The 27,829-nt window shown below is 40.7% G+C and overlaps 1 protein-coding gene across 1 annotated transcript in view; it reads left to right on the top strand.

Moving 5' to 3' along the window:
- Positions 1-27,829, top strand: part of LOC120100783 (uncharacterized) — a 517,117-nt gene that overhangs the window by 224,360 nt on the left and 264,928 nt on the right. The window contains exon 5 of the mRNA XM_087636786.1: positions 4,847-4,964. The gene's annotated coding sequence lies outside the window, so the exon portion shown is untranslated. The remainder of the gene's footprint in view (positions 1-4,846; positions 4,965-27,829) is intronic.

Below are 27,829 nucleotides of genomic sequence, written 5' to 3'. Positions count from 1 at the left end.
CTTCATAATGTTTAAGCTGCATGATAGACACAGGAAAGCATGTCCCTGTTTTATATCCTGTACTTATGCCCTGTAATTTATCCTCAAAGACTTTACCATGGACACAAATTTGTGATTCACAATGCCAGAAAGAGGTGCTGATGTGCCAAATAAGTGTTTCAGCAGTTACCATGTCTAGGATGCAATGAGAAAGGTATCAATATGGGTTCCCAAAGGCCATAAATCCCATTAAAAGGGTTCAACTTTAAGGTGATTTTCAAGCAGATTACAGGATTTGTAGAGCCCATCCTGGACTGAAGGAAGGCAGCCCCAAATAGAAGTGGGTTTGTTTGCCACACTCTTCAGTTAGCACCAACTACGCAGGCCTGGCGTGCACGCTAATGCCTATGAGAGAAACTGTAAACCTGGAAAGAACATCTCAAATACCAGGAAATACTGTGTTTAATTTATAAGGAAATAGAGTACTTTATAATATCCAGAGTTTTCAAAACCAAAAATCACTGAGGCATTTATTTTATCACTCTGAAATGTGAGAAGAGTAATCTGATTTGGTAAAATGATTAACCAAGGCACAGGGATTACACTAGGGCCAAATAAAGGGCAAACAGGACTCAAGAAGCTTTGAGGTTGGAACGGCATGAACTTTCACCATTCTCTTTCCTATAATTAGACAAAGAAAAAGAAAATTTTCATCAGTCAGCATGTATTCCATATAATGGTGTTTGAGATATTCTAATCCAGATAGAAATATGAATAAATAACCATTTGGTTGATGAACCCAATAAACTGAGTGAGGGCCCTCAGGTAAAGGCTAGAAGGAAACTGACTGGATATAAATCACTTTCTGCTTCATTAAAGATTAACACATTTTTATCTACCCTTTTACTCTACATTTGAAAGACAAATGAAGATCATAGAGAACAGACAGAAAGAAAAAGAAAAGAAGGAAAAAGAAGAAAACCAGAATCCTGCCACCCTCTACATGATAAAAAGCAAAAATAATGTACTATTGATTGTCTGTCCTTTGTGGGTGGGAGTAGATAAACAACCTCCTAAGGACACTCAAATGTTTTCCAGGTGGTTTTTACTCTGTTGGAACCTATTATTTTGAAAGGACATAGAAATTTACAGACTGCAAATATCTAACTGATAAGAAGCCATCCTTGAATTATCTCTAAGTATTCTGAGTCACTAAATAGCTAAAAGCATGTCTGTTTAGGTGTCATTTTCAATCAACAGTAGCTGTTGATTGAGTTGTCATTTACCCCTAATGCCAAAAAGGTCTGGAATTTGTATCAAACGTCTCGAAACTTCAGCAGTAGAACGAGAGACTAAAGAAAACAGTCAGGATTGGCTCCACGATGGTTTGCCTTTTCATGTCACAAGGCAATACGGTAATAATGAATTATGGACTGATGATTCAAGAGTCAAAATTAACTTTCCTTTTGGCTCATTGGGTAAATTTGAGTATTCCTTTGACAAAACTTTTATTCTTGTCACTGTTGCTAAGATGCTACTTTGTATATTGCATTTGTAAGTAAATGCATAAGTATCTTTCAATATTAACCATTACCCATTTTTACTATGAGAGCTCCTTCCAAAAGTAGTACTATTGTGGTTACAAGTTATTGGATGAGGGTAAGCCATATAACTATACTGTCAGTCTCCCAGTCTAAACTATAAAATAGGTTAAACGGAACAATCTTTAAGGCTTAGCTTAATAGTATTTAGGAACCCATCTGTCAGTGAGCCCTATGTATCCAAACTTGAAAGATGGTGATGTGCTTGCTATGGTTCAAATCCACTGAGGTGTGCATGCTTTAACACAAAAGGGCCTATATGCAGTTACACCCAGTGACTTCTCTTCCACAACCGTTTGTCTTCCTTGGTTCCAATTGTAAGTCCTGAGTGTAACACTATGTATTTCTTGGGGACTTGTTGGGCGTGCTGATACCAGGATTAGTCCCAGAATCAGGAAGACAGAAACTATCGGTGGGAGTAAGACCTGGTTCTGAGTTATAACAAACCCTCATGGTTTATGTAGTAGTGTGCTCACTCACTCATAATTCCAGCACCTGGAAGCTTGAGGCAGGAGGATGGTAATTACAAGGTAGACATGCTAATGTATTGAGACCTTGCCTAAAACCAAAAATAAAAACAAAACAAAACAAAACAAAACAAAACAAAACAAAACAAAAACCCAAAAACTAAACAGAAAACGGAATGCCCAAGAGGTGAAAGTGACAAATTTAACTCCTGAAGTCGATACAGATTCAGTTGTGTGCCCTGACCTTAGCAGGATGTATTATTACATACACGATGCACAGTTTATCAAGGAGGTTGGGAGATACCATGAGGACAGATTAGCTCTATTGAAACATAAAGTCGTTGTTTTTGATAGCTGAGTAATATTCCATTGTGTAGATGTACCACATTTTCTGTATCCATTCCTCTGTTGAAGGGCATCTGGGTTCTTTCCAGCTTCTGGCTATTATAAATAAGGCTGCAATGAACATAGTGGAGCACGTGTCTTTTTTATATGTTGGGGCATCTTTTGGGTATATGCCCAAGAGAGGTAAAGCTGGATCCTCAGGCAGTTCAATGTCCAATTTTCTGAGGATCCTCCAGACTGATTTCCAGAATGGTTGTACCAGTTTGCAATCCCACCAACAATGGAGGAGTGTCCCTCTTTCTCCACATCCTCGCCAGCATCTGTTGTCCCCTGAGTTTTTGATCTTAGCCATTCTCACTGGTGTGAGGTGAAATCTCAGGGTTGTTTTGATTTGCATTTCCCTTATGACTAAAGATGTTGAACATTTCTTTAGGTGTTTCTCAGCCATTCGGCATTCCTCAGCTGTGAATTCTTTGTTTAGCTCTGAGCCCCATTTTTTAATAGGGTTATTTGTTTCCCTGTGGTCTAACTTCTTGAGTTCTTTGTATATTTCGGATATAAGGCCTCTATCTGTTGTAGGATTGGTAAAGATCTTTTCCCAATCTGTTGGTTGCCGTTTTGTCCTAACCACAGTGACCTCATAGGTAGCAATGAATATCCTAGTAAGAGCACCAGTGGAAGGGGAAGCCCTGGGTCCTGCTAAGACTGAACCCCCAGTGAACTAGACTGTTGGGGGGAGGGGGACAATGGGGGGAGGGTGGGGAGGGGAACACCGATAAGAAAGGGGAGGGGGGAGGGGGATGTTTGCCCGGAAACTGGGAAAGGGAATAACACTCGAAATGTATATAAGAAATACTCAAGTTAATAATAATAAAAAAAAAAAAAGAACAACAATGCCAACCAACCAGAGCTTCTAAGAAAAAAAAAAAAAAAGAAACTTGCAATTTCTCAGCTATTCACTTGGAGTTAAAAGCTTTCAGGAAGTCTTCAGAGTACCTCTCCATTTTATCCCACGTAAATGAAACCTTTTCCCTCATCCAGCCTTTCGTTAGCTGTTTTCCCCATACTCTCTGTTCTTGTTTCTCTCATCTCCCTGTTTGGTTTTAGACCCCAGGACAAGGGACTGGGGTGCATATTTTACACACTAAAGCAGACCTGGCCTGCATACTCTTTCCTGAACCCTGGACTTTCCAGTCCACAGGCTGGGCTGCCCTTCCCCCAGAGGTGCCTCCCTCTATAATTTAGACACTTTGGTCTGTCTTCTTCTTCTCTTTTCTCTGAACGTGCACACCCCTTTTTCTCTTTCTCTGCCTCCAACCTCGCTCCCCCCGCCCCCCACTGTCCCTCATGCTTTCCTCATGGTGACTTCCCTGGGGCCAATTGGGGCTGCTCATTCAAGAGCAGCTTCCCAATAAATTTGCGTTTAATATAGTCTAATCTGGTTTAAATTGACTCATTTATTGGTGGCAGAGAAATAACCTATCAGATGGTACCAAATCCAGGAGCAGTTGATGGCCCCATCTTTTCTGGCCACATGGGGACCATTTTCGTCACTCTATCCCTCTCCAAAGGATACATCATTTCTTCAGACTCCGTGAATGCCCATCCCCAGCTACTTACTATTGAGGGCCCAGGACCCTTCCAGCTCTCTCTCTGCCTAGGCAATTAGCCCTTTCTGAACAAAGACAAGGTCTTTGTCTTAGGGGAAACTCTGATACAGAGACATCTTATCTGAGGTTATCACCCCACATAAACTATTCCATCTCATACTATGAACTAGGATGCCAATTCAGTAGTGTTGAGATCTCTGGAGAATGCTGGGAAGATGGGTGCCACAGGACCTAAGACAAAAACTTATTCAAATTGGTCTGAATTCCCTGTGTCCCGTCTTGTGGAAGCTGTGCTCTCTTGCTCATCCTTCACTGCACTGAGCATAAGGCTTCAGGTACCACTTAGCCCCACCCTCTCCACCTCACACCCCATTCCTTTCCTGTGTGGTCTCAGCATCAGCAAAATCAGGACCAGTTGCAGCATTGACTGCAACACTAAAGTCGTGTTGAGAACTGAAGCACTTACTTATTTACACTTTATTCAGCCTCCTGTTCTATTTTTTGCTAGATGTACAGTTTAGAACATATAACTAGAAACAGGCAGATTGTCTAACCCAGATATGCTTAGTAGGTACTGGCCTCAAACCTGACTGAATATGACACTTAAAATCGTAAACTTAAGATGCTTAAAATGACAGAGATTCCCAAATCCCAGAAGTGACAACCCCAAGGTCTCCAAGAAGATACAGACATGACAAGAAAGGACTCAACCTGGATTGTGGTATGGTAGCCAATGAGAAAGACAGCCATTGCCTTGCCTAACTGTGGACTAATAGGGACATCAGACATGCCTCATGTTGCTTAAGTCAAAGCAATGTCACTCTCCCATGTTCCTCCTCCACAGGAAGGCCTCTCCAATTTTCCCGGCCTGGCAGTCCAAAATTGATCCTGCTGTAGGACCTGTGTCCCTAACAAAGCCTGCGACATAACAGGAACCTAGTGGAGTGACTGGGTGGTAATGGGTGAGTCTATCATTTTAATTGACACATAGGGCATTTAGATACATCCTTCTCAGGTCTCTGGGGTTTCAATTCAGTGATCAACCATCTCTGTCTCGTGGTAAATAGTGAAATAGGGAAAGTTTATGTCAGGTCTGAGAATACAAAAGCTTCTAAGATACAGTTTGAAGGCCTAGGAAGGTGTTTTGAGATGTGTACATGAAATTATGGTGCATCTGTCTTTTTTTGTAAACCTAAAAAGATTGTACACTTCAGAGAATCCAGTCAGATCTGCTTCCCACAGTCAAATGGACTCAAGATAAATATTGTTGATTAATCGTTTGTTTCCCCAAACACACCTGCCCATTCTTGAGGGTGGGATCTATTTTCCTTTCTTTGGTCCTGGGACCCCCAACTCCTTCTCCAACTACCAAGACCATGGGCCCAAGAGTTTCCCACAAAAATATTTTTCTCCCTACACTCTATCTTCTATCCCCAAACATCCAAGGGGTTCTCTCAGAATCTGAATCTAAGAAAACTCCAAAAGAGTTACTCACAGGCCCAGTCTCATATACCAGTTCAACGGCTACACATTCCTACCCCAAGATGGTTCCCAACCTGGACAGCAGTGAAACAACCAGCTCTTCCCAGACTTAGGACATTCCTGCTTTTTTGCTCACATTTCAAAACTGCACCTCAATGTCAGCAGGAAGTAGTCAATGAATGAGTCACTACCCTCATTCATTTATATTGAACAACAGGCTGATTTCTGACTCCGGAATAAAGGGGACTGAGGTGCATATTTTCCATATCAAAGCAGACCTGGCCTCCAGGTTCTTCCAGCATCTCTCAGTTCCTACCTGACATACTCTGCCCTGAACCCTGAACTTTCCAGCCCAGGGACTGAGCTGCCTTTCCTCCAGAGGCTCTTCCCTATAGAATCCAGACATTTTGCTGTCTCTTCTCCTCCTCCTCCCCCTTCCCTTCCCCTTCTCCCTCTTCCTTCTCCTCTTCTCTTTCTGCATGCACACTCCTTTCTCTTTCCCTCCTTATCCTTCCTTTCTGCATGGTGACTTCCCTGGCCTTGGCCCTTGGGGCCAGTGAACTGGTTCACCCAAGAGCAGCTTCTCAATAAACCTGCCTTTAATCTAATCTCATCGGGTTTAAATTGACTCATTCAGTGGTGGTACAGTAATAACTTATCACTCCCCACCTCATTTTTTCTATTACCTGGAATGAAGCCTATAGGTGTCACTCAGGCCAAACGTTCTGAGCCTTAGTGATAGTTACCAACTCCAAACGTTTTCCCTAACATCCCCCCAAGGGCATGGCCCCCGGAATGCTCTTCACACTCAGGACTGCACCAGCCTTTGCCCACTGCACTTATACAACTTGCTTACTTGGAAAAGGCTTTTCAAACTCCATGTTCTCATTGTCTCTTCCAACTCATAACTGAAACAGAGTTTTCAGGAGCAAGGCTATGCCTTCCCCCAAGTTTGTGGGGAACTCCCAGGCTACCAGATAAAGTGTGCTAACCCCGAGCCAGAGCAAAGATTGACCAACTCATTTCACAAAAACACACCAAGTAAATATTTCAGGCTGAATGTTCTTGTTCACAACTACCCTGCAGTTTCCACTTCAGCTTTGCTATTAACTTCAAAAGCACCCAATAGATCATGGACAAAATATATACACATGTATGCAAATGAGTGTGGCTGTGTCCAATAAAGCTTTACTCATAATGGATGATGGTGGCCATAGTTCACTGACCTATAAGGCAGGTAATTATTTAGCTTGGGAAAAGTGAACAGTGTCCAAAAGTTTACCCTGTACTTGGTGTGTGCTTGTGAAATAAACTACTCAATAAAAGAACCCACTAAAGTGTTCTTGTTGCATCACGCTTTAAAAGAGAAGGTCACACTGTATGGTATTACAGGAGGCTCTTGAATAAAGTCACATGGACAGGTGGAAATTCTTTTTAAATTATTTTCTAAAATTAATTAATTAATTAACTCACTTTTTGTCCCAATATTAGTTCCGCCTATCCTCCTACTACTCACTCACACATTCACACAGATCCTCTCCTCATTTCTTCTTCCCCTTATCCTTTGAGAAGTGGGAGCCTACTAACCTGGGTCTTCAAGCTCGCAACCCCCCAAATCAAGTTACTGCTGGACAAAGTGCATCTTCTACTGAGGCCAGATGAAGAGGCCCAGCTAGGGGAACAGGATAGTGGAAATTCTTGGTGGTCTGAGTAAATGGATAATGGAAACATGGGACTGCACTCTGAATTCAAATAGAGCCTGCACATTTTTTGGTTTTTCTGTCTACAAATTATACTTAATTGGCTCCAGAACAAAGGGTTGGGAGAGGAATAATTTGTGAATGTTTGAAAACTTGCTGAATAAATGCTGTTTCTGCAAGAGGAGAAGAACCAGGAGACAGCCACACTGATGTTGCACTGAGTCCCAAGCTGAAACTTAAGTTACACACCTCTTAGAAAGTGGCACCTTGCTTCCTAAATGAAATGTCTCTTTGCTTTCACAGTTTTCTGGGCTGGGTGGGTGAGGATCAAAGAACATGTAAAGTCCCTGAAGTGCTAAAGACCTTCAGAATTTCCAAGGAAATATAAACTTTCTGAAGGTCCCATGGGATCTCCCCCTGAAAATGCCAAGATTTTGCTTATGCCTCTAATAAGCACAGTTATGGTGAGGACGGGTGGTTCTAAGAGAGACAGAGGCATGCTAATAGGCTAGGGACAATATAAACTTTGCCAAAAAGAATTGAAATGGATGGTATATGGTTGGGGGAGGAGGGTGCTGAGATTAGCCTAGTCATTTCCCTCGATTCTGTGACTTAAGCCTTCAAATATTCAACTCTGCATAAACCTATTGGCCAGATTACCAATCAATTGCTTTTTCTTTAAGACCTGTGCTCATATTTTTCCAAGGTTTTTCTTAATCGTTCTATTAAGTTGTAATATTTTCATGTGACTACTAATTTAAAAATAATCATTTTAAAAAGGACAAAAATGCTTTCTGTTTGTTTTTTCCTTCTGAAATCAAATTAGGAAATAAGTGTTTTGAACAGTGACCTGAATGATTGTAATTATATTTTCAGCCAGAGAAACTATGTCCAGAGTCTTGTGTTGTTCTGAATACAGTGACCCTGAGCTCTTGGACCTATGGAAAAATATTAAACAGATGTCTTACTTTATGCATATAATTTTCTTGAAAGTTAAGAAGAATGTATGTCCATGGTAGCAAGGGTTCATGCTTAAGATAAACATCTTCCATGACTTTTTAGTTAGCAGGAGAGAAATCTCAAGTGCAGCAGACAGAATCTGCAGTTGAAGAAAGACATTTCTGTTTATTTGGAGGTGAAGAACTCACACACAGGAGACACACAGAAAAAAAGACCTTCTGCAAAGTAGATGAGTTGGTGTGTGACATGGAAAGCCGGAAACACTAGTTTTTTTTCTCAAGAGCTAAAAGGGGATTAAACCCTCTGAAGTGTTTTCCTCCCTAACTTAGGGTTGGTGAGTTTTCAGGTATCAAGGATGGTTAATTGGCCCACAACTGCCAAGTGGCATGTTCTGAACAGGCCTTGAACTTGCTGAGTCACTCCATCAATGGGACCTGCTGTTGGAAGACAAAAGCAAAGTCTGTAAAACCCTTGATTTAAGATGCCAACTTTTGTCTCAAGTTAGGAGGATAAGGGTGAAGCTGACTATCCTGGAAATTCACCGCCTTTATTCCCTAGCCGAGAACAGTCTCATTTTTTCCCTACCAGGGAGTCTGTCTAATTCCTAGTCCCTTTACTGACTTCCCTGTGGACACCACAAAGTCCAATAACTAAGGCAAGCTTGTTTCTTCTGGTTACTCATTCTAGATTGATCAATGAGGGATTGATGAACTGGTCAAACAAGAAACACAGCTACAGTGGCATGGTGACTTGAACAGACAATCAATGAGTTTAGTTTCTAAAGTATTTTTAAATTGATTTATTAATTTAGGAAAACATCTCAGTATCACCATCAATTGTTAAGGTAAATGTCAATAGGTTCAGTAAGAGGGCAGACCTGGAAAGTCGTATAGCATTCATCTGAAAGTGTGGAAATGTTGTTAACTGGCTTGTAATTTGCAGAAGAGGAAAGTTTACCTAAGATGATCAATGCATTGTTTTAACTCAGGAATTCTAGAGTGTCTTAGATAGTACACAATTAATCTTAGGAATCAGTGTCCAATCATTTGTAGACAGAAAGATAAGTCACCATTGTTTTTAAAAAGCTTGTCACACTACCTGTCATATTTGAGGGCACAGGGCAGAATGAATGGCTGAGTTTTAAAATAGTAGTGGCTAGTTTCTGGGTTATTTTTCTAGACATTTGAAGGACTTACATGAAATATTTTAATTTGTCAAAGACACATGGCATAGTCAGAGAACATCAGAACTAGAAAGAACACGTACACTTTCATAGACCAAAAGGAGATATATAAAGAATTCTTTCAGAATTGGAGAAATAATTCTGTGGGGAAAAAGCAGTTTCTGAGCAAGTAGAATCTGTGCTTGAATCCCCAGAACCATATAAAAGTCAAATGTCACTCAAGTACTGATAACCCCATAATTCCCATTAGGACTTGGGAAGTGGAGACAAAAAAATTCCAGGAAGGTAAAGGGCAAGCTAGTCTGGCCTATGTAAAGGAACACTAAGGAGATCCTATGTCAAGGAAGGTAGAAGGTGAGAACTGACATCAGAAGTTGAAACCTGCCATGGCCTGCTTGTGCTTACATTAGCATGCAGTGGGTTGGCCTGATGCTGCCTGTGTCCTAATGGTAATTTGTGCTCCCCAAACTGTTTGCCCCAGAGAAGAGAAAGTTCACATGTAGACACTAGCTAAATGATCCTGCCCCCCAGTTAATTGTGTTTGGTAAAGATGCTAAAACCTAATAGCTGGGTAGAAGGTACATAGGTACGTAGGCTTCCCAGGCTTGGGCTTGGGGTCAGAGAAGAAGAGGAAGAAGTAGAATGTGAGGAGAGGAGAAAGGAGAGCTTCCGTACGTTAAGGGTCAAGAGAATGTAGGTAGCCCTGAGGGCTGCCCAATTCAGTTAAGAGCAGCCCTACTATTTTGCAGTTCACGCTGACATGAAAATGAGGCACTGCAGAGATGCCGCGTGCACTCAGTGTGTGACTTGACTTCTTGGACTATAATGAAGCAACTATTAATTTAGATCTGGAGATGGACACCTATGTAAAATGCTACTGCCCACCAGCCTTGTTCAAGGTTCAGTGAGAGACACTGTGTCAGAGGAATAAGGGAGAAATTGATATAGCAGGACACTGATGTTCATTTCTAGTCTGTGTATGTGTGTAGATAAACACTTACAATTCATGTTTGTATACATTGAATACATATATTATATATGCAAGACATAAACACAAGCCTTATTTATTACATTTTAAGTTGCGAAGCATACCTGAATAAACAGTGGAAAACAACTTTTCCTGCTCTATGGAAGCACAATTTTTAATCAGAGACTGTTGTATACATGTGAAGATTTCATTCTATTCATTATTTGAGGTGTGAAAAAAAGGACAATTTTTTATTTTTTGTTAGCTTCCACCATCTGTCAATATTAACATGGATGCTGCCTTTGAGCAGTGCTTACCCAGGTCTAGTTTCTGCTGGGTATATTAATGGTGTGCGAATACAATTCTCCTTTAATCTTTTCAGGAGAGAATTTTATCAATTTCTTAATTGACTTACAATATGCTCCAAAATGATGAGTAATAAACACATGCAAATTAATGTCTTTTATAACAAACAGAAGTTCCATTGTTCAGGAAAAAAATTGGCTTAAACTTTGGCAATTTATTTTGTTCTATCTTGCTTTTATTACTACTATTTTTTGCATTGAATCTTGTTATTTTGGCCATAGGTAAAAACATTATCTTCAAATCCCCACTAAGAAGTAATTTTGTCTTGCTGAATGCATTAGTCAGGGTTCTCGGGAGTCACAGAACTTATGGAATGTCTCTCTATATTCAGAGAATTTATTGTGATGATTTACAGTCTATAGTCCAACTAACCCAACAATGGGCAGCTGTGAATGGGAAGTCCAAGGATCTAGTAGTTGCTCAGTCCCATGAGGCTGGTTGTTTCAGCTGGGCTTCTGTATAAGTAGGTTTCTACAGATGTGCTGGCAAGTAAGTGCAAGCAAAAGAGTGAATCTTCCTTCTTCCAATGTCCTTAGATGGGCATCCAGCAGAAAGTGTGGCCCACATTAAAGGTATGAACTACCACACCTGCATCTAGGACTTGCTTTGTCCCAGGCTGACCTTGAACTCAAAGATCATCTTGCCTCAGTCTCCTGGGATTAAAGACATGTACTACTTTGCCTGTGTGTAAGCTTTTCATGGCCACTATGCCTCAAGATCTCCATGCCAAGATCCAGGTTAAAAACTTGTGTCTTCCAGACTCAAGTTCTGGATAACAGGTGAGCTCTCCAATTCAGGGTTGTAGTTCATTCTAGATATAATCAACCAGGAAAAGTCATTACAGTGAGCTTATAGATTTTCCTTTCAATTATGTTGTATGCTTGTGTATGCAAGCAGGGATGTGGCTACCTGTAGTGTTAGATCTTCTGGAACGTTACAGGTAGTTGTGAGCCACCAGATAAGAGTGCTGAAAACTGAGTTTGGATTTAATGGAAGCAAAGTACATGCTATTAATCATTTAATTACCTCTCCAGCCTTGAGCTAATAGCTCTGATTTTACTTTTTCAATCATTTGGTTTTTATTTTATTCTATCAGAAAATCTTTAATTTTCATCTCCAAAGTTTTGGGCAGCTATGTTAGTGTTGAATGGCTATCTTTTGATACTGCTGTCAGACTGGAACCCTTTAAGGATGAGTTATTGTTCAGGACTGACCACATGAGTTTAATGGGCACACTGTTACACCTGAACATCAGCCTGGGCTCTCTCAATTTCTTAGTGACACTGTTGTCAGTTAGGACAATTACAGAAAATACAGATATCAAAAACTGTACATTAAAGATCAGAGAAAGACCAGGTATTCTCTTCAGACATTCTCTTGAGAAAATACAGATATCAAAAACTGAACATTAAAGATCAGAGAAAGACCAGGTATTCTCTTCAGACATTCTCTTGAGAAAGTCTTTCACTGTACCAGGAGCTAGGCTGGTAAAGAGTAAGTCTCAGAGATATTTCTGTCCCTCCACCCCTACACAGCACCAGAGATTCAGTGAATCTGGAAACATGCCTGGAACTCACAACTGATGTAGACAGAGTGTTTTATGATGATGCCAATATCATTGGAATATGCAGTGTGATTTGGTTGTGGATTAGTAGCTGCCCTGAGCTATGCCTATTTCTCATCTTGTGTTATCAGGTCATAATCTAACTCTCTTGAGAGCAAAGTGGTGTTTCACTAGCATTAGCCTCTCTGCCACTGCCTCAGCTCATATTGTATGTTTATAGGCTTAGCTATAACACTCAGCATTCTTCTACCTGCCGTGCAACCTATTATCTGCTCCCACTTGTAATGGGCTCAGTGGCTATATGAGCTACATGTCCACATCAATTGGTAACCAAGGAAATGCCCGATAGTCTTGATAATCTGATAAGGGCATTTTCTCAATTGAGATCCTCTCTTTCCAGATGTCCCAGATTGTGTCAAGTTGACCAAACCCCTATCCAGCACAAAAATAAAACATAGTAACAAAATTTCAAGATATTTGGAGTTTAGACAAATGAGCATTTCCATAAATTTGGTGAAAGAGAAACCAGAGAATAGCAGGGACTAGAGAGATTGACCCCACTGTAGCTCTGTGAGGGGGATGTGGAATCAACCGTGTGAAGAAAAAAGTTGGGTGGAGATCAAGGTGCTATAGGTTCCTGAGACTCCTCAGAAAGTTGTTATCTATTGTGCACAGTATTAGATCGAAGATGGCTCCTGGAACACTGGTGAGACAGCAAAAAGGAACTAACTAAGGTCATGGAGGTGGTTGCTGTTTTGGTAAATATTAAAACAACAGCAGCAGCAACAACAACAACAACACCCTGAAACCTTTTATCCCACACTATCTGTGGGACTGCATGGCACTTGGTTCCCTTTTAACTCTAGTGCCAGCATCTGTAGGGCTGCATAGCAGTGAGGGCTATCCTTATCTCAGCGGCTCCACGCTTCCCCCAAGTACTCTCTGACTCAGGTGGTCTGCAGGCTGTTCCAGTGTGGCACCTTGCCTCGCTGGTTTCTAGTTTTAGTTCTGGCACCTGTGGGGCTAAATTGAACTAGTCATAATTTATCTCTGATTAGTATCTCTCCAGGCAGCTCTCTACGAGCCTTGAACTCTGGCTCCGGCTACTCAATAAAATCAAGACTCAACAAACTGTAACCCAACAATCAGATTTATATGTTAAGTTTTCAATCCGCAATACATCTACACAATAAACTCACAACCAATTGATAAGGATATAAATAAACCATCTAGATAAGGTAAATTTGCCTACAGAAATCCACCCATTAAGAAATATCCATAACTACCTTGGTAATTCGAGACCACCTGGATCTGAGTCATCCTTCTTTACCTTGAATCTCCTCCTCCTTCCCCTTCTCTTCTGCCTTACAAAAACTTTGTCCCCACCCTGTTTTTTTACTGTCCAATCAGGGCCCTGACCTAACTTCTGCCAGCCCTCACCTGCATATAGAAATCAACCTACAGGTTGCTTCCCCACCTTCACGAATGTCCTAACAGGTGAGGACTATGCTAGACGATGCTGAACTGACTGTTAAGCCAGCCCCAGGATCCTCTTTCCTTTACTTCCCACGCAGTGGAATTGGCTACCACACTAAGGTTGAACTCTGATCCTTAGGCTGACATGGCAAGCACTTTACTGAGTTCCAACCTCATGTTCTGAATTACCTCATCTGGCAGGGATTTCATTGGGCGAACAGCTTAAGCACTGGGCAAGAAACTCAAATCTGCACCGATGTTAGTCTTCTGAGTCTAATTTCCTGGAATTCATCATGTGACTCCATTGTCTTTTATTCCCATTTTTGATCCTGTACCCATAGAACTGGGAATTTCTGGGGAGACAAAGCATCCAAAGGTAGAGGAGCCCAGTATACAATAGTGCCCTGTCTCTAGTGGTTTCATTTCTTGCTTTGCTCTGAACATCATCATCAACTTCTTTCTGAATCTTGACTAATGGAATAGGATACTCAGTCCAGTCAACATCTCCTGGTTCAGCTATTCTCCTTAGAATGAGAAGCCAGTGACAATGTGTTTAGGTGTGACAAAATAAATCAACTTGAATTAACTCTTTGTCTTCAGGAATTAGAAGAAAGTCAACCCCTAAATTCTTCTGATAGGAGGGCATAGAAAGGTGGAGGGGGTGGGCAGATGGTAGAAGGCACACTCCAGCACCCTGTGTTGCCAAGGAAACTAAGAAAGCCTTCAGATGACGCAGAAAATAAAAGGTACTTACATTTTGGCAGCCTGTTGCTTAGTGTTATAATAGATAATTCTCAAAGCACCTTGCTCACAGGATTATTTGAACATAGCACAGAACTGCTTGTACCTGAACTTTTTGTGTGTAAACTTCCTCAAACTCATATTCATCCAGTGGGAAGACGATAGAGCTATGGAGCTGTTATCCTGGGCCCTGCCTAGACTGTGGATGTATCCGGGTCTGAAAGAACCAAAGCCTCCTGTGCTGAGAACTGGTCATCTAATATGCCAGGTTTTTAGCAACTAGTAACGGTTTATATTCATTAAAATTAAACAATATATTAAAATTAAATTTGTTAGCAATACAAACTTCTTGTCAAATGCCTGGCAGAAACCCTTCAGGTGCTCATAGAGGCCATGTTGAGCAGTGCAGATGAGTGAAAAACTCTACTGCAAAGCACCGTGGAGAGGAGATGGCTGTCACTGGGTTCAAGATCAAATACAAATTTCACATCCTGAAAGATACTCTTAAACATAAGATCTGGAACGAGGGTGGAATGAAATGTAGTCTCACAAGGGATCTTGGGTATGAGAAAAATAAAAATCTACTGAGGATTACGAGTTTGAATGGTTGAGTCTGTAAGATGTAAGGCTTTCCTTTCAGTTGTTGAGATTAGCAGTCCAAATCAACTCCACACTCTGCTAAATCTCTCTGAGAATCTGTCTCCTTAGTCAGAAGTGGCTAGGGTTGACCTTTGGGCCAACCAGGGTATGTCCTCATTAATGCAGGGGGGACTTGCTCCATAAGGTTGATCTAGTGAGGAGTTGGGTTTTCATATTTGTGTTAGAAATGTTAAATCCCTCTAGAAGTCCACGGAATGTGACTGCGTCCAAACAAGACAGAGAGAGCCAGGTGCTTATTTCATTCAAAGAATCTGAACACAGAAGCCAACTGCTGATGCTCGGAGTCTGGCTGAGTGAGCCAAACCCCCCAACTGAGGGGAATAAAGAATCCCACAGCAGCAGGGATCGGCCAAGATTCTCACAGTGATGGTGTATGCAAAAGGCAGTGGAAGAAATACAAGCCAGCCAGTCACATTTTTTTTTCTTGGAGAAAACAGCTCTCTTTGTATTCAGAGTCTCCTTTCTCCCAGGGCCTCTGATATGATAATATCTGAATGAGGCAGGATGCGGGGAGAGCCCCACAGAATCAAAGCCAGCCTTCCCCACAGATAATGTGGTCCTTTTCTTCCTGGGCCAAGCTTTTCTTACAGTCTCATTCTGATTTCTTTCCCAGGAGGCTCCTCAGTTCCTGAAGCAGTCTTCTGGCAGTCCCACCATCCCAGGCAGCCAGATACATCTGAATACCAGTAGCAAGCAATACAGCTGGATTCTTGCTAGAACAGGAGTCATTGCAGCCTACCATGTGTCAGGATCTTTCAGGGCTTTGCTTAGTAGATTCCTCAAAATAAAGCAACAAGAGAGTACCTGCTGCCTCTACTAGACCAAGAATTGAACTGGGATTCTGAGAAATTAAACGTTGATTAAAGTCTGGGAAGACATCTTAGCTGATAAAGTGCTTGGCTCTTGAGCACAGGGTTCTGAATTTCACCCCCAAAACCCATATAAAAAGCTAGGTATGGTGATGCATACTTATAATCCTAATGTTGACGAAGCAGAGATTGGTACATACTTGATTCATTGACCAGCCAGCCTAGCCAAGTTGGATAGCTGTGGGCCGGTAATAGGACTGTGTCTACAAAACAAAGGGGACTGTTCTTGTAGAAAGACATCACATGGTAACTTCTGATATCTCACAAATGTGCACATGTAGTCACTCATTTTCACATAAACATGAACATACCTGTTAAACTCACAGGCATAAACACAAACATATTTGCTTCAATTCTTGAGGCATAGTTGAGCTTGAAGGAACCCAGTCCAGATAGCCACAATGTTGGTTCTGACATTACTGTGACTATACGGGGTTCCTGATGCAGTTTAATAGTCTCTGAAAAATCAAGATCTGTTTCCTTCTGTTGCAGTATTTTGTGCTTGAAAGAATCATGAGTGGTAAGGAATGAGAGAAAGGAGAGTATAGCTTGTTGAGGCTGACTCTCAAGAAACCTTTCTACCTTTTGGTCTTAGTAACAAACCACTCTTGGCACATTGCTTAGAACTACAAATTTAGGGATCAGAGAAACCAAGCTCAGTTCCCATTACACACATTAAAAAGCTCACAATGACCTGCAAATCATTTCATGGGATCTGAAACCTCTTTTGTCTTCTGTGGGCACTTGTGCACATATCTCAGTACATATACAAAATTTAAAAATTTAGAGAGTTATACACTAATAGAAATGAGCAGAGATAATTCACATGGGAACTAACTTTATGTTTTGCCCTTGGGTGTATATTTTTTGACAAGATGGGATATATAGAATTTCCTGGGGCTGACTTAAATTTATACAGATAAAGTCCACAATGATCAATGAAGTCCAAGATCTTGCTAGGGTGGGGTCATATAAAAATCTAGTAAAATTCAAGAGATGAGAGCCAAATATGAATACAATGTCTACTTGAAATAGCTTTAATAAAACCACTTATTTCACATAAAATTTGACACAGTACTAAATAAAAACCAGGACTGGTTGAGAATGGAAGGAATTTTACTTTTTTCCTTTTAGATTTTAAAATATATACATTGGTTGTATGTATAGGTGCCTGTGTGGGCTAGAAGAGAGTATCTCATGCCTCAGATCTAAAGTTACAGGCATTTCTGTGCTGCCTGGCATGAGGGATAGAAAAAAAAACTCCAGTCTTCTAGAAAAAAGATCAGCAAGCACTTTTTGCCATCTCCTCGGCATGGAAAGTTCTTTTCAAGCATTTTTTCCTGAAGTTGGGTTATTGTCTATGGCTATCGGAACATTTTTGCCTCCTGTGGCTGTTCTGTATGCTTCTACTGGTGGAGGTGGGGTTATCTAGACAATTGATATCAACCTACAAAACTGCAGCAGAGGAGAAAGTTTGAGCCAAATGATCAGAAGAAATTCATAGGCTTATAAGAGCCTTTGTGGACTGTATTTTTTGGACACCCAAAATTTCAAGCATTGTTCAATGGGGACTGGCAACTCCATGAACTTACAATATCTCAAAACAAGATGCAAAATAAGTCAACAACTCAAAGTTTCTGATTTTCTTCAGGTATTCTTTTCTCACTCTGCATATTTTAGTTAGATCAGCAGTATAGTGATCAGTCCATGTATTCTATTCTCATTGCTATTTGCTGCCTTTCGGAAATAATTCTTCTAGATTCTTACTACCCAACTGCTTTTGAGTTTATTGACGTCATAGTTTGGACTTGGGAACAATGCTTAAGTGCCTCAGGCTATACATTGACCTAGCTTCGCAGACCCCATTTCATGATTATTCAAGTCAATTTTATAAAACAGAATGAAGAAAGCTACAAAAGATTATGAAGAGAAATAAAGAAACAAAAGTCATTCTAAGTCTGCCATGAAAGAAAGGGTTAAATTTAAAGGCATTAGCAGCAGTGTTTGATTAGAAAGGAAGCTAATAAGACTTGTTTTTTATGAGATTTATTAGAGTAAAAAGAACAGAATGTTCTTACGGGTTTATGATGGGAATAGAGTATTATATAAAAGCAGTACCATATATGGAGGATAAACATAATGGGAAGGAGCAGCCACTTTTAAAACCTGGAAAGAAACTTCACCATGAATGAGAATAAGAGAAAATAAGAGAGAGGAAAGAGGTAGTAAGAGAGGAAAGGTACACCACTTAATAAAACTACCCTACCCTAAAGAAAGAGATGGCTATAAAAGTACGAGAAGCTTACAGAACACCAAATAGATTGGACCAGAAAAGAAAATCCTCCTGACACATAATATTCAAAACACTAGATGTACAGAACAAAAAGAGAATCTTAAAAACTGAAAGGGGAAATGATCAAGTAACATACAAAGGCAGACCTATCAGAAGTATGCCTGACTTCTCAACAGAAACTCTAAAATCCAAAAGGTCCCAGACAGATGTCTTCCAGACCCTAAGAGACCACACATGTCAGCCCAGATTACTATACCTAGCAAACCTTTTAATCACCACATAGAAAACACAAAATATTCCATGACAAAACCAAATTTAAACAATATATTTACTCTAATCTAGCCCTAGAGAGGATAGAAGACAGAACCTTCCAACACTAGGAAGGAACTACACCTGAGAAAATACAAGAAATTAATCATTTCACAGTAAAACCAAAGGAAGATAATCACCTACATACAGTACTACCACCAACATCAAAATAACAGGAACTAGCAAGCATTAGTCATTAATATCTCTCAGTATTGAAGGACTCAGTTAACAAATAAAAAGACACAGGTTAAACAGACTGAACACATGAACAGGAGCTATCATTCTGCTGCATTCAAGAAACACAACTCAGCCACAGAGATAGATATTCCCTCAGTGTTAAAGGGTTCAAAAGGGGTTTTTAAACAAACAGACCAAAAGACAAGTGAAGGTAGCTGTTCTAATGCATAATAAAATAGACTTTCAACCAAAAGTAATCAAAAGAGATGGGGAAGGACACTTCATACTAATAAAAAAAAAATCCACCAAGAGAGCATGTCAATTCGGAACATCATGCCCCAAATGCAAGGACAACCACATTTGTAAAAGAAATATTACTGAAGCTCAAGTCACACATCAAATCCCATCCAATAGCATTGGGGAACTTCAAAACCCCATTGTTACCAATGGGCAGGCCATTGAAACAGTAACTAAACAGATTAACAATGCTGACAGATACTATGAACCAAATGAATCTAACAGACATCTATAGAAACTTTCATCCCAAACAAAAATCTATACCTTCAACATCTCACAGATCCTTCTCCAAAATTGACCATCTAATTAGGTACAAGTCAAGGATCAACAGATACAAGATTGAAATCATCCCATGCATCTTTTCAGATCACCCTCGATTAAGGCTGGACTTAAACAACAAAAGAAACAACAGAAAGCCCCAATATTCATGGAAACTTAACAACTCTCTACTCAATGATCACTTGGTCAGGGAAGAAAGAAAGAAATTAAAAACTTTCTAGAATTCAATGAAAAGGAAGGCACAACATACCCAAACTTATGGGACTCAATGAAAGCAGTGCTAAGAGGAAACTTCACTACGTTAAGTGTCCTCATAAAGAAACTGGAAAGTTACTCAGCTATCAAAAACAACGGCTTTATGAAATTCGTAGGCAAATGGTTGGAACTGGAAAATATCATCCTGAGTGAGATAACCCAATCACAGAAAGACATACATGGTATGCACTCACTGATAAGTGGCTATTAGCCCAAATGCTTGAATTACCCTAGATGCCTAGAACAAATGAAACTCAAGAGGGATGATCAAAATGTGAATGCTTCACTCCTTCTCTAAAAGGGGAACAAGAATACCCTTGGCAGGGAAGAGAGAGGCAAAGATTAAAACAGAGACTGAAGGAACACCCATTCAGAGCCTGCCCCACATGTGGCCCATACATATACAGCCACCCAATTAAACAAGATGGATGAAGCAAAGAAGTGCAGACCGACAGGAGCCGGATGTAGATCGCTCCTGAGAGACACAGCCAGAATACAGCAAATACAGAGGCGAATGCCAGCAGCAAACCACTGAACTGAGAATAGGACCCCCGTTGAAGGAATCAGAGAAAGAACTGGAAGAGCTTGAAGGGGCTCGAGACCCCATATGTACAACAATGCCAAGCAACCAGAGCTTCCAGGGACTAAGCCAGTACCTAAAGACTATACATGGACTGACCCTGGACTCTGACCTCATAGGTAGCAATGAATATCCTAGTAAGAGCACCAGTGGAAGGGGAAGCCCTGGGTCCTGCTAAGACTGAACCCCCAGTGAACTAGACTGTTGGGGGGAGGGTGGCAATGGGGGGAGGGTTGGGAGGGGAACACCCATAAGGAAGGGGAGGGGGGAGGGGGATGTTTGCCCAGAAACCAAAGAATTATTATTAAGTATTAAATAAATTAAAAAAAAAGAAACTGGAAAGATATCATACAAGCCAGTTAGCAGCACACCAAAAGCTCTAGAACAAAAGAGCATGAAACACATACAAGAGGAGTAGATGGCAGGAAAGAGTTAAACTTAGGGCTGAAATCAGTTAATTAGAAACACTACAAAGAATCAACAACAGCAAGAGATAGTTCTTTGAGAAAATCAACAAGATAGACAAACCCTTAGTCAAACTAACTAAAATGCACAGGGACAGTATCCATATTAACAAAATAAGAAATGAAAATGAAGACATGGTAACAGAAAAGGAGGAAATTTAGAAAACCCTTAGGTCTTACTTCAACAGCCTGTACTTAACAAAATTGGAAAATCTGAATGAAATGGATGATTTTCCAGGCACACACCACTTACTGAAGTTAAGTCAAGATATAAACAGTGCTATAATCCTTAGAGTCTACAAAGGCCAGGGTTTGGGGGTGGGGAGTCCAGGGTGTAGGCTTAGATTCTTCAAAATCTACTTTACTAAGGGTTCTTTTTTTTTTTTTTTATTAACTTGAGTATTTCTTATATACATTTCGAGTTTTATTCCCTTTCCCGGTTTCCGGGCAAACATCCCCCTCCCCCCTCCCCTTCGTTATGGGTGTTCCCCTCCCCATCCTCCCCCCATTGCCTCCCTCCCCCCAACAATCTAGTTCACTGGGGGTTAAGGGTTCTTAAACACTTCAACCTCTCTTCTAGCCCACCACCCACTAGAGGAGAAGAAAAGTTATTAGTACACCCGGGAAATAGACCTGTTTAGAAATAGTTCCAATCTTTATTGTCAGGATATCAGCAGTTTAGTCTACCAGCAAACCACCTACCTAACAGGAATCATCAACCTCAGTCCAGTCCATTCAGCAGGCAACGTACATGAATCAGCATCTGTAGTCCAGGCTACTAGGCAGATACCACACACAAATCATACCTTCAGTCTAGTTCTCCCAGCTGACACTACACACAAATCAGCAGCAGCACCTCGGTCCATAATAATCCTTGAAGCCTCACCAGATCTTGACACAAGCCCATGGAAGGGGCAAGAAGCTGCCAGAATATCATAGGAATTTCTTTAGTGAGTTATTCTCTACAAAGTCATGACAAGCAATGTTCAGCAATATGGTCCAGGGCCAAGCAGTGCCAGAATATTGTCAGTGTAGACTAGCAAGTTAGTGTAAGGCAAACCAAATATGAACTTTGTCTACCTGTCTGTGGTCATATTTGTATTCTTTCTAAACATTACGCATCCTTTCATGTGTTTGGCTCAGTGAAACATCCTCTTATCTGTGCCTGCTTAAGCAAAGCATTCTTTCATATGTCTGCTTTAGCAAAATATCCTTTCACTTATTTGCCATAGCAAAACATCATTATGGCCTAACTGAGTCTCTAAAGAAATCAGAAATGTCCACTTCTCCAGGGCCAGATGGTTTTAGTGCAGAATTTACCAGTCTTTCAAAGAAGAGCTAATATTAGTGATCCTTAAATTATTCTACAAAACACAAACATAGGGAACACTACCAAATTCATTCTATAAGGCCACAGTCACCCTGATACCTAAACTATACAAAGACTCAGCAAAGAAAATTTCTTACCAATGCAAAAATACTCAATAAAGTTCTTGCAACACATATCCAAGAACACATCATTTACCATGATCAAGTAGACTTCAGCATACTGATGCAGGGATGATCCAATATATGAAAATTCATTAATGTAATTCTGCATATAAGCAAACTACAAGAAAAAAATGACATGATCTGTGGGGCAGTGCTACCAGATAGAAGATGGGGCAAGGTTTAAGTAGGTTCAGAAACCTTGACCCTGGGAAGTTTCATAATGTAGAAAGGCAGTTGTTACAACCAACTCTCATCCGGGGTCTACCTGTTTTGGAACATGGGACACCACACCACACACCACTAGGAGGACTATGGCAATCACATAGGGATAATGCATAAGGTTCTTCCCCATGCAAATAAAGCATCCCTAATATATCAGACTGAGCCAATGGGAAGAGTCTACCCCTAGATCTCACCCAAATAAAAAATATGTATAACGTCTGTGTCCACAAGGAATAAAGTGCACACAATATTTTACCAAGAATCATCCAAGAGAATGAGCTGTAATGCTCCAGGGACAAGTTTTCCTTCCTCAGGCTTTCATTGCTGGACTTTGGCCCCACCCAGCAGGCTGGGTTTGTTTTCATCAATACAGCCACTAGGCTTGCCACTACAGCTATCAGAAGCCATTCTCTGTTTATTGATTAATTGAAGCCACATGCTTCCACTCGGTTAGTGGTTCCTGCTTAGACTTCTAGCTGCCCACCACAACTTATGTCTAGTCACCAAGGTTGTGATGACAGCAGAAGAGGTGCAGCAGCGTGTCCTGCTCTAGCTTCCCCACTGGAGAGCTGTAACATTTTGGCTTTTCTAGTCAGGCTAGAGCCTGAAGGGACCTTTCTTCCTAGCTGGGCAGGGGTCCTCCTCGGATTGCTCTCTGCCTTCCCTGAATGGCCAGCTGGCTGTGTTTTGATACAAAAACCAACAATGATAATCTCAATAGATGCTTAAAAAGCCTTTGACATAATCTAATACCCTCTTATGTTAAAAGTCTCTTGGAGAGATTAGAAATACAAGGCATGTACCTAAACATAATAAAAGCAATATACAACAAGCCAATTTCCAACCAACAACAACTTAAATGGAGAGAGGCTTACTCAGCAAATTCAGGGATAAGAAGAGCCTGCTCATTCTCTCCAAACTTTTTCAATACAGTACTTGAAGTACTAGCTAGGGAAATAAGATACCAAAAGGAAATCATGGGAATACAAACATAGGGAAAGGAACAAGTCAAGTTATCACAAGAAGATGTGATAATATACAACTCCCCCCACCCCTAAGTTGACCAGAGAACTCCTACAGCTGATAAACAACTGCAGCAAAGTATCTGGATACAAAATTAACTCAAAGCACACAGTAGCCCTCCTTTATACAAATGATAATCGGGTTGAGAAAAAATTAGAGAAAAGTACCCTTCACAATAGCCACAAGTAATATAAAATATCTTGATTTAACTCTAACCAATCAAGTGAAAGTTCAGTATGACAAGAATTTCAAGTCCCTGAAGAAAGAAGTTGAGGAAGATACTACACTTGATCTTAGTCAAAAGGCTGAGAAGCAGTGAAATTGAAGAAGATACCAATAGATGGAAAGATTTCCATGCTCATGGATTCCTAGGATTAACATAGTGAAAATGGCCATCTTACTAAAATCAATCTACAGATTCAATGCAATTCCCATCAAAATTTGAACACAATTTTTATAGACCTTGAAAAAGCAGTTCTTGACTTCATATGGAAAAATAAAAAACCCAGGATAGCTAAAGCAATCCTGAACAGTAAAAGAACTGCTGGAGGAATTATGACCCTGGTCTCAAGCTGTACTGAAAAGCAGAAGTGATAAAATCTGCATGGGATTGGTATAGAAACAAACAGTTTAATCAAGAGAATCAAATTAAAGACCCAGAAATAAACCTACACACCTGTGGACACTTGATTTTTTCACAAAGAAAGCAAAACTATATAATGGAAAAAAGAACTTATCTTCTACAATTGGTCTAACTGTATGTCTTCATGTAGAATGCAAATGGATCCAAAATCATCACTCTGTACAAAACTGAAGTCCAAGTGGAGCAAAGACCTCAACATAAAATTGGATACACAAAATCTAGTGGAAGAGAAAGTGAGAAATAGACTTGAATGCACTGGTATGAGAGACATTTTTTTTTTTCTGAACAGAACACCCATGGCTCAGTCTCTAACACCAACAATTGATAAAGGCGACCTCCTGAAACTGAAAAGCTTCCGTAAGGCCAAGGACACTGTTAATAGGACAACACAGCATCCTCCTTATTGGGAAAGGAACTTCACCAACCCTATATCCGACAGAGGGCTATTCCCACACTGAAAAAATGTACAAAATTTATGAAGAACTCAGGAACTTAGCCTCCAATGGCCCAAATAACGTAACCAAAAAATGAAGCTAAACAGAGAATTCTTAACAGAGGAATCTCAAATGGATGAGAAGCACTTAAAGAAATTTACCAAGTCCTTAGCCACCAGGGAAGTGCAAATCAAAACAACTTACACCAATCAGAATGGCTCAGATCAAAAACTCAGTGACAGCATATGCTGTCAAGGATATGGAGATAGAGGAACAATCCTCCATTGCTCATGGGAGTGCGAACTAGTAAAATCACTCTGGAAATCAATCTTGTAGTTTCTCAGAAAGTTGGAAATAATTGAAGATCTAGCTATACCATTTCTGGGCATATACTTGAAAGATGCTCTACCATAACACAAGGACACATGCTTCACTATAAGCATAGCAGCTTTATTCCCAATAGCAAGAAACTGGAAACAACATGTATGTCTGTCAAACTAAGAACAGATCCAGAAAATGTGGTTCATTTACACAATGGAATACTATTCAGCTATTAAAAATAGACACCACGAACTTTGCAGTCAAATGAATGGAACTTGAGAATATCGTCCCAAGAGACATAACCCAGACCCCAAAGCATATGGTATGTACACACTTATAAGTAGATATTATCCATATAGAACAGAATACCCTCATTACACTCCATAGACCCAAAGAAGCTAAATAAGAAGGAAGACCCAAGGGCGGATGCTTGAATCTTACTTGGAAGGGGAAGTAAAATAGTCAGAGGAAGCAGAAGGAGGAATGGAACTGTGTGGGAGATGGGAAGGGGATAGGAATGGGGGTGTTGTCAAGATTGGGTGTAGGGAGAGACAAGAGAGAGGGCCAGGAAAATTAAAGGAAATACACTGCTGCTGGGTGTGGAGGTTGGGGGAATCTCTGGGAAGTACCAAAAAGCTGGGATGGGGAAGGCTTCCAGGAGTCAATGCAAGTGACTTCAGCTGAGATGCATAGCAGTGGGAATATGGAACCTGAAGAGACCACCTCCTGCAGGCACTTAGGACCCCCAGTGAAGGGATAAGACACCAAACCACCCACAAAATATTTGTACTGAAATTTGTCCTATCTAAAAGAAAGATAGGGACAGTGGTGGAACAGAGACTGAGGAAATGGCCAAGCAGTAACTGCTCCAACTTGAGACACATCCCATCAGAAAGTACCAATCCCTGACACAATGATACTATGTTATGCTTGCAGACAGGAGTCTGCATAAATGTCCTCTGACAGCCTCCATCAAGCAGCTGACTGAAGTACATGCAGATTGCCACAGCCAAACACTGGACAGAGTTTGGGATTTTTTAATGGAAGAGTTGGGAGAAGGATTGAAGAGCCTGAAGGGAAAGGAACTGCATAGGATAACAAAGAGAGTCAACTAATACGGACCCTTACAGACTCTCAGAGACTGAGTGACCTACCAAAGAGCATACATGCATAAGTTGGACTAAGGCCCAGGGCACATATGTAGCAGATGTGTAGTTCAGTCTCCATGTGTGTCCCCCCAACAACTGCAGTGCGGGCTAGCCCTAAAGCTGCTGCCTGTCTCTGAAATCCATTTCCCAACAGGCCTACCTTATCTAGCCTCATTGAGAGAGAATGTGCCTCTCCCTGCAGAGACTTAGTGGGCCAGGGTAGCAGGGGTACCCAGAAGCTACCCATCCTCTCAGAGAACAATGGGAGGGAGAAGTGGGGGAGGGATTTTGTGAGAGGCAGAGTGGCAGGGGGCAGCAGTTGAGTCTTGATTTTGACAACTTGATGGGAGTTGATACTATAACACAGGGGTCCTTTGCAGGGACTGTGAGCAGAGTTCGAGGCAAAGATTCAGCAGGGAAAGAGGGCAGCCTGGCCTGAGGCTAGCAATAGGGGTGGAGAGACCCCTGGGGACATAGAATAGCTGGGGGTAATGTGGTGAGGTGCCCGAGAACCAGCCACCAAAGAGATGAATATACCCCGCTAATGCCATATGGCTCGACGATGTCTGCTAGCGAGGGTTTGTGGGTATTTTTAATATTTACTGCAACATGCTTTGGTTCTCTTGTGGTTTTGAATGGGAACAGTTTCTCTGTGTGTATTCAGCTTAGGGTCTGAATAGGAAGCCTTTTGGATTTAGAGACAGATTAATAATGGCATCTGGGGGATTATGGAAGGATCGTGAAGGGATTGTATTTTAAAGAAGTAAATATATTTTAGTTGTTTTCTGTTTCTGTGGCCCATGGTAGCAAAAATAAAGTAGAACTCACTGCCTCTCTTGAACCTGAATTACATAAATGATGTGATCATGATTTTGAAGGGTTAGAGTGAGCAATCACTAATAGATTTCTCATAAGCAAATAAGGTTGTTTTAGTTCAGTGGACTAAGACATTTGGATGTGTCTTTTGCCCAAATATATTACTGACAGGGCAGATAGTAAGGATATCAATTTACTTTACTTCTTCACAGGTTTTCTTGAACTATTTAAGTGAAAATGAAGGCCAGCTAATGAGCTTAAGTATTTAAAGCCAAGTTCTGTTGGGGTGATGTTGAGTTAGCAAGAACAAAGAACATTTGCAAAACTGGCTCTGGTGTATTTTAGGAAGTATTTTTAAAATATGAAGTAGGATAGGCAACGGAGCTTTACAGAGCAACTGGAGAAATAGCTGAATTTAGACTATGTCAAAGTCAATTAAGGAAGAACCACGGAAGCACATGCCCCTGATGTGTTCTCACGGAAAAAAATATAACCGTGGAAATCCGCAGCCTTGAATTGTTAGCCTGGCTCCATGGTAATTATGAGCTGCTGAAACTTGAAGTAATGAAAGTTTTCTGAGTTCTAGTTTGCTTTATTGTAAATTGAAGATAATTCCAGAGACCTCATAGGTACTTTACAGTTAATAGAGAACATGGGTGAAAAATTTTTCAATTTACTTTTTTAATTTTTAAAGATATGTTCTTTAAACATTTAATTGATTTTTTTGTGAGTTTCATACCATGCACTCCAATCCCGCTCCTCTCCCCATCCCTTCATATTTTTCCTTCACCCTTGCAACCTCCCCAAATAAAACACACACACAAACCACCACTATCACCACCACCACAGCAATGAAAACATAGAACACATCTCATGGAAGCTGTAGTTTATCACAGCATGTCTCACAGTGTTTCCCTTTGTCCACACATCTTGACTAGCAAATATTCATTGCAATGAATCATTGGTCTGGTTAGAGGTCTCTGGCTTCTGTGACACCATTAATATTGGATCCTCATGGGGACTCCTCCAGGATTGTTATTGCCCTGTGTCATGGAGATCCTGTAGCTTTGAAACAGCAAGGCTGGCCCTTACAGGAATCTCAAATGT

Source organism: Rattus norvegicus, chromosome 2, assembly GCF_021556685.1.
Source record: "Rattus norvegicus strain SHRSP/BbbUtx chromosome 2, alternate assembly SHRSP_T2T, whole genome shotgun sequence".
Lineage (NCBI taxonomy): Eukaryota > Metazoa > Chordata > Mammalia > Rodentia > Muridae > Rattus > Rattus norvegicus.
This window is presented reverse-complemented; position numbering and strand designations above follow the sequence as displayed.